This window comes from Pseudoliparis swirei, chromosome 24 (genome assembly GCF_029220125.1).
Source record: "Pseudoliparis swirei isolate HS2019 ecotype Mariana Trench chromosome 24, NWPU_hadal_v1, whole genome shotgun sequence".
NCBI classification, from domain to species: Eukaryota; Metazoa; Chordata; class Actinopteri; order Perciformes; family Liparidae; genus Pseudoliparis; species Pseudoliparis swirei.
The window spans coordinates 6551701-6558965 of record NC_079411.1 but is presented as its reverse complement, the minus strand read 5'-3'; the positions used below and the strand labels follow the sequence as shown (position 1 = coordinate 6558965).

Sequence of the window (7265 nt, the reverse complement as noted above, 5' to 3'; positions counted from 1 at the left end):
ACGCAGAGATGATGAATGTTCAAAGACAGGTAATAGATAAAACGTGAAGATCGAAGAGACATTCATACTTCCTGTTTACACCTGCACACATTGACATATATATACCATCACAAAAGTATTTACATCATTATATGTGTTTTACATATGATTTAACTTGTGTACTATTTCAGGTTTGTGGCTCAGATTCTTTTTACTCGACTCCACATAAATGGAGCATTTATTAAAATAAAAATCCCCCAAATCAGTTGAGCTGAACATGAACTGACCTTCTGTCTTCACTCGGCATGGTTGTTGTTTTTGCTGAGACCGCTGGATTCACGGAACATACCACTTCTGACACTCTGAAATGAACTGTTGGAGTTTCACTTCTTCATTGTAGAACATTATTCTAAGACGTTTTGTTTTTTGAGCAGGATGCGGATTTGTAACCCGAACATTTGCATCGGATGCATGAGAAGCAGCCGAAGCCTGTTTCCACCGGGCAGAGGAGCTCCCAGGTGTACGCCCCGTCCATATGCACACGCGCATAAACAAATGCACATCGACCTCGCTGCAATACCGTTCCAACGTGTTGGAAATGGGGATGTGACAACACATTTGCATTGCAAAAAAAAAATGAAACGTTGTGCTATGTATTTGCAACACGCACAACTTTAAATAATTTGTAATGCCTATTGGGAAGGACACGCTCATTTAAAAATGTTAGTCGGGGGTTTCAGTTGGCAGATGGATTTTATACCATCGCAACAGGAAAGCCACAGAAATACCACATGGTTTCCTGCAGAGTTTTGCACTCTCTGAAGTGGATACAAGCACTTTTATGAACTAAATCTCACACGCTTATCACCTGGAGCAACCAGAGAGCTATCACAAATCCCCCCAAAATCAATACATTCATACATATTGCATGGGACGCTTCTTAAACACCTGTTTAAGAACACACACACACACACACACTCAGACACACAGGCGCGAGGCCCATCAATAATTAGGGTTAATATGATCTCAGTTGAACCCGAGAGGGGAAGTGTCGGTCCGCTCTTCACAGCTCAAGCGAGTGCGTGACAAAGAAAGAAGAGGGTGTGTCGTGTGTCATGAGACGGCTGTGTGATGGCCGACGTCTAAACGCTCCACTTACACACACTCTGGGTGAGTGATTCAACATTCATTTTGATTGGTTGTGAAGTGAGAGAGGATGTCACTTTTAAAAGGAAAACAGGTGGTTTTACGGATGAGACGTCCACAGCTGCGGCCGCGGGCGTAGATGGCATCTCCCTTCACGGAGCTGGAGGTGTTGACGATCATGTTCTCTCTGCTGGTGTTCGCCCTCTTCACGCTCACGGGGATGCTCCACGAGGACTGGGCCCGCTCCAATGGTACGACTGCAAACACACACACATCCACATTTACTCTGAAATATTGATGGGTTTTCAGGATGATACTGGTGGAAAGAAAATGAAAAATCTACGCACACCACCGTTTTCAGGTCTTTAGATTAACCTTTTTATTTTTTTTAACGTAGAATGTTTTGTTGAAACTGCTTCAGGGAAGCGTTGATACAGCTTGATGCTCATTTTGCATGATAACAATTGTCTACCTTCATTAATATAAATGTGATGGACAGAATAATCCAATATAATACCAATGATACCAATAAGCTGGCAACGGAGTGGATAGTACAATACAAACACTTCCCACGACTTCCATTAATGTTGTTACTGCACTAAAAACTACAGCCTCAAAGATTATAGTGCAATTAATAAAAAATGGATCTGAGGCTTGTTTCTCAGATATATACAGGACTGTCTCAGAAAATTAGAATATTGTGATAAAGTTCTTTATTTTCTGTAATGCAATTCAAAAAACAAAAATGTCATGCATTCTGGATTCATTACAAATCAACTGAAATATTGCAAGCCTTTTATTCTGATTTATTGCTGATTATGGCTTAGTTTAAGAAAACTCAAATATCCTATCTCTAAATATTAGAATATCATGAAAAAGTATACTAGTAGGGTATTAAACAAATCACTTGAATTGTCTAATTAACTCGAAACACCTGCAAGGGTTTCCTGAGCCTTGACAAACACTCAGCTGTTATAAATCTTTTTTTTACTTGGTCTGAGGAAATATTAAAATTTTATGAGATAGGATTTTAGAGTTTTCTTAAGCTGTAAGCCATAATCAGCAATATTAAAAGAATAAAAGGCTTGCAATATTTCAGTTGATTTGTAATGAATCCAGAATGCATGACATTTTTGTTTTTTTAATTGCATTACAGAAAATAAAGAACTTTATCACAATATTCTAATTTTCTGAGACAGTCCTGTATATTTTTTTAAAACCCATTTGACAGAACATGATAGCAATCTTTCTTTAAAGCCTCATTCTTGTTCGGCACTCTGCTTCTTTTTATCAGCCCTCCATCATATTATCTTTGATGAGAGTTTCCGTTCCATAAATCTATATAAATGTCTCCTCTGAAATATAATTTCTCTCCTCTGTCCGAATTCTTCTGGGAAAGAGTTTCTACGACATCAAATTATATTATTTAGTATTTCTCATATTTTCTCCGGCAGTGTTATATTAATTGGAATAAACTGATTATTAGAAATGTCTTGGTACAGTGAAATGTACAGTTTAATAGCACGTCAAACTGCAGCTTCCAAAAAAAACACAAAGTTTAATCAACGTCACTCCAAAACATATTTGTTAAAACTGAACATTAAAACATTCATGATTGCAGAGCGGTTGTTTTCGACTGCATTAATTTGAGCTAAATATCCAGTAATGCAATAAACAAAATCTCAAACTATGAATGAGAAAACATTACAGTGGCTTCACCGACAGTAGCAACACAGGCATCATTTAATGCATCACACTTTTTGAGCATTTTAGGCTTTAGAGATATGAGAGGGATGTATGCCTTTACATCCATAATAATAATATTAATGTTTGATCTGCTGTCTGTAAACTGTACATACAACATATGCAATTGCAGGTTTATTCATGACCTCTGCAACAGTCCGAATAGACCGATCGATGACGTATACAATAAGTTATGTATAGAATAGAGACGTGTAGATGTATTTAAACATCTGAGGAACAATCAATAAATGGTCCAATACATTATTCATACATGAGCGATCAAAGAACCCCAACAGACTATTTTCTACCTATCAGACATCGACAGACGGCCACAGTGCGAGGAACTGATCGTCTGACTGAGGATGAAAAAGCTGCGAAGGAAGAAACAGCGGCCTCTCTCTCTTCCTGCCGGTCCCCACAGGACCTGTAGGCCAGAAGACGTGTGCGAGTGTGTGTCGTCACTAGAACAAGTCGAACTTGTGATCTCTGACAGTGTGTGTGTGAGTGTGTGTGTGTGTGTGTGTGTGTGTGTGTGTGTGTGTGTGTGTGTGTGTGTAGGTGTGTGTGCGCGCGCGCGCGCGTGGACGCTGTCACTTTATCCAGGCTTGCTTCCAGGATGTGGCACAAAGGAGTGGCCTAGATTGTACACTGTAAAAAGTTAATAAACAAACAGCTGCTTCCACACACAGTATCATGATTGCGTTCCTCTTTGAGAGAGTGTGTGTGTGCGTGTGTGTGTGTGTGTGTGTGTGTGTGTGTGTGTGTGTGTGTGTGTGTGTGTGTGTGTGTGCGTGCTGCTGTGAATCTCCCTCCTGGTAAGTCTCAAACTTTTGACCAATTTATTCTGCTTCTACCTGTGTTTGATTTGCTCATCGAGAAACACACACGGAGGTCATCTGTGATTAAAGGCTTTTTGTATCTTTCTAAATCTGGGTCAGAGCGAAATGTGTGCTGGAAGGTTTTAGAGAGGGCTCAACATTTATTCTGCACGACAGAGGCGTATGGTCGGGGATCACAGGGTGGAGCTTGTGTGAATGAGCAGATTTACAGCAGCTAACAAACATTTGTAAATCGCAGATCCACCAGGATCCTTTCAGCCTGATAAACGAAAAAAAATCACGTGGCAGGACGAGGGCGCGCGCGGACCTGCTCATGTTTTAATTAAAGCCTCCGAAGGATTCCAGTATTTCCCTGGACGGTAATGTTTAGTCGGGGATTCATACTGTCTGTTAACTTATTAATTAACGTTAGGATAGTAAACATGAGTTTAAAGTGTGACAGCTGTGACAGATTGTTGGCAGGCTAATAGTTGAAGTTTTAGGAAAAAGAGTTTGAGCCCAAGTGCTGCTGAAAATAAAAAGAACATAATTAATTTTAAGTACGTTTCGCCTGAAAGTTTCCAAGAACTTCTGTGTTTTACTTTCATTTTACCACCGACAGTTATTGATGCCTCCAGTTCCACCGGCCACTCGTTGTGTGAGTGTATTTCTTATCTTTGCTGCTCCGTTTCAGGCTGAAAGTGATCATTAATAGAGGACTCTGCAATAAAAGGTGCCATTAAGTGGTTGACCAGGGGAAAATATCTTCTTTTTATTGTAGAAAAGAGACTTATTTTGAGCACGACGAAGAGGGCTGTAGGTGCACTGAAGCGCGGGTCATATAAAACAACAACTGACTGAGTGAACAGGGCTGCGAGGCCCTCTGCTGGAGGGGACATGCTACTGCACCTCCAGCTCTGCATAAACAGTGATGCTATGCAAATACGTCTTTTTACCTTCGCATTGAAAATGCTGAAGGTTATGTTTTGATCGCCGTGTATTTATTTATTTATTTATTTTATTTATTTATTTGTATGCGTGTTATTCGCATAACACAAAAAGTATTAAACCGAATCGCATGAAATTTGGTGGGATGATTGGTTATTATCCGGGGACCATTTGATTAGATTTTGGGATCGATGTGTCAAAGGTCAAGGTCATGAAAAGGTCAAAATCTTCTTTTTACCATAGCACGGTCAATTTCTATCCAATTGGCATGCAACTAATGCCAACATGTTCATAATTCAATGCCCAATCTTGTGATATGCGAAGGTATGCGCTCTACCGAGTTCCCATCCTAGTTATGTATGTAATGCACACACATTGGCGTTTGTGAGGACACATACGCTACCGTTCAAAAGTTTGGGGTCACTTAGAAATGTCTTTATTTTTCAAAGAAAAGCACTGTTTTTTCAATAAAGATAACATTAATCAAAAAGACACACTATACATTGTTAATGTGGTAAATGACTATTCTAGGTGGAAGTGTCTGGTTTCTAATGAAATATCTCCATCGGTGTATAGAGGCCCATTTCCATCAACTATCACTCTAGTGTTCTAATGGTACATTGTGTTTACTAATCGCCTTAGAAGACTAATATCTGATTAGAAAACCCTTGTGCAATTATGTTAGCACAGCTGAAAACAGTTATGCTGGTGATATAAACCAGGGGTCCCCAACCCCCTTGGTTGGAACCGGGCCGCGGAAAAAAAGTGAATGAATAAAGTTTACATTTTTTTTTTTTTAAATCAGTCGGAAAAATCTATTATTTTGAAAAAGGACCGGATACACCCGTGTGTACGTCTGAGCCGCGTTCAGGAGTCTTATGGTGTGTTCACACCGTAATTCGGCGTAATGATGAGTTGTAGTTTTGGCATAATTGTATGACGTCATATTTATTACGTCATTTATATTGCCGGTCCGTGAAAATAATTTCTGACACGGAACCGGTCCGTGGCTCAAAAAAGGTTGGGGACCACTGATATAAGCTATACAATTGGCCTTCCTTTGAGCTTGAAGTTTGTAGAACAAAATTAATACTTCAAATATTAATCATTATTTCTAACCTTGTCAATGTCTTGACTATATTTTCTATTCAATTTTCAATTCATTTGATAAATAAAAGTGAGTTTTCATGGAAGACACGAAATTGTCTGGATGACCCCAAACTTTTGAACGGTAGTGTATATATATATACTCTAGTAAGTGGATGTGTATTTTAAAAAGTAAAAATCTGTAGTTTCACTAAGTCAGGTCCCTATTTGATCTGATCTACTGCTACATCTCAGATTTGTGAAGTGATTTAAACAGTGAACGGATGAAGTGAACAAAAAAAAAGATCTGTTCAGTCTGATCATCTGGCTCCATGAAGCAGGACCAGTATGTCCTCCTTACATGCAAGCGTTTTGATTCATACCTAATAGCCCTGTTGTTGTTTTTGAAGATATACCTGGATTTAATGTAAATACCACAATATGGGGCTGTGATGCACCAACATTTAAATCATGGACATATAAAGATTCAGAAAGGTCTGTTTATGCTCACTGGAACCCTGCACATATATTTGCAATATGAATTTTTTTTTTAAAATGGCAAATCTGTCATCATGATTCAGTACAGAGGGACATTTTTACTTCATAAATCAACATTCATTCAACAAGTGTAGTATTTACTGTGTGTGTGACATGTGGCGATGACATATAATGATACTACAGGACTGTCTCAGAAAATTAGAATATTGTGATAAAGTTCTTTATTTTCTGTAATGCAATTAAAAAAACAAAAATGTCATGCATTCTGGATTCATTACAAATCAACTGAAATATTGCAAGCCTTTTATTCTTTTAATATTGCTGATTATGGCTTACAGCTTAAGAAAACTCTAAAATCCTATCTCATAAAATTTTAATATTTCCTCAGACCAAGTAAAAAAAAGATTTATAACAGCTGAGTGTTTGTCAAGGCTCAGGAAACCCTTGCAGGTGTTTCGAGTTAATTAGACAATTCAAGTGATTTGTTTAATACCCTACTAGTATACTTTTTCATGATATTCTAATATTTAGAGATAGGATATTTGAGTTTTCTTAAGCTGTAAGCCATAAATAGCAATAAATCAGAATAAAAGGCTTGCAATATTTCAGTTGATTTGTAATGAATCCAGAATGCATGACATTTTTGTTTTTTTAATTGCATTACAGAAAATAAAGAACTTTATCACAATATTCTAATTTTCTGAGACAGTCCTGTATATGCATGACATACTTGATAAGACCCGAATAGATGGTGTGGATAGGCAAGATAATGAAGTGGAAAGTACAGATAATCATTTGACAGATGGCATTTCTACCTGGCAACAACCTAAAGGTCTGAAAAGTGAAGCCAATGAGGAAGTGCTTGAAACCTGCATTTTCTCATAGCCACTAGGAGGCGACTCCTCTGGTTGCAAGAATAAGTGACTGTATAGAAGTGTATCGGAAGATGACCCTCCTTCACACTTGATACCTAAGTAAACGTTGTAAACAGTGTATGGTCTCAATTTCTTGTTCCAAGTCTGAACTATGGCCCTGTTAAGAGTAAAA

General features: G+C 38.3%; 1 long non-coding RNA gene across 1 annotated transcript; it reads left to right on the top strand.

Moving 5' to 3' along the window:
- The first annotated feature begins 1017 nt into the window (after positions 1-1017).
- Positions 1018-3557, top strand: LOC130190733 (uncharacterized). Its single transcript, XR_008831027.1, has 3 exons — positions 1018-1149; positions 1247-1376; positions 3184-3557. It is a non-coding gene; the product is annotated as an uncharacterized LOC130190733 (long non-coding RNA).
- The last annotated feature ends 3708 nt before the right edge of the window (positions 3558-7265 follow it).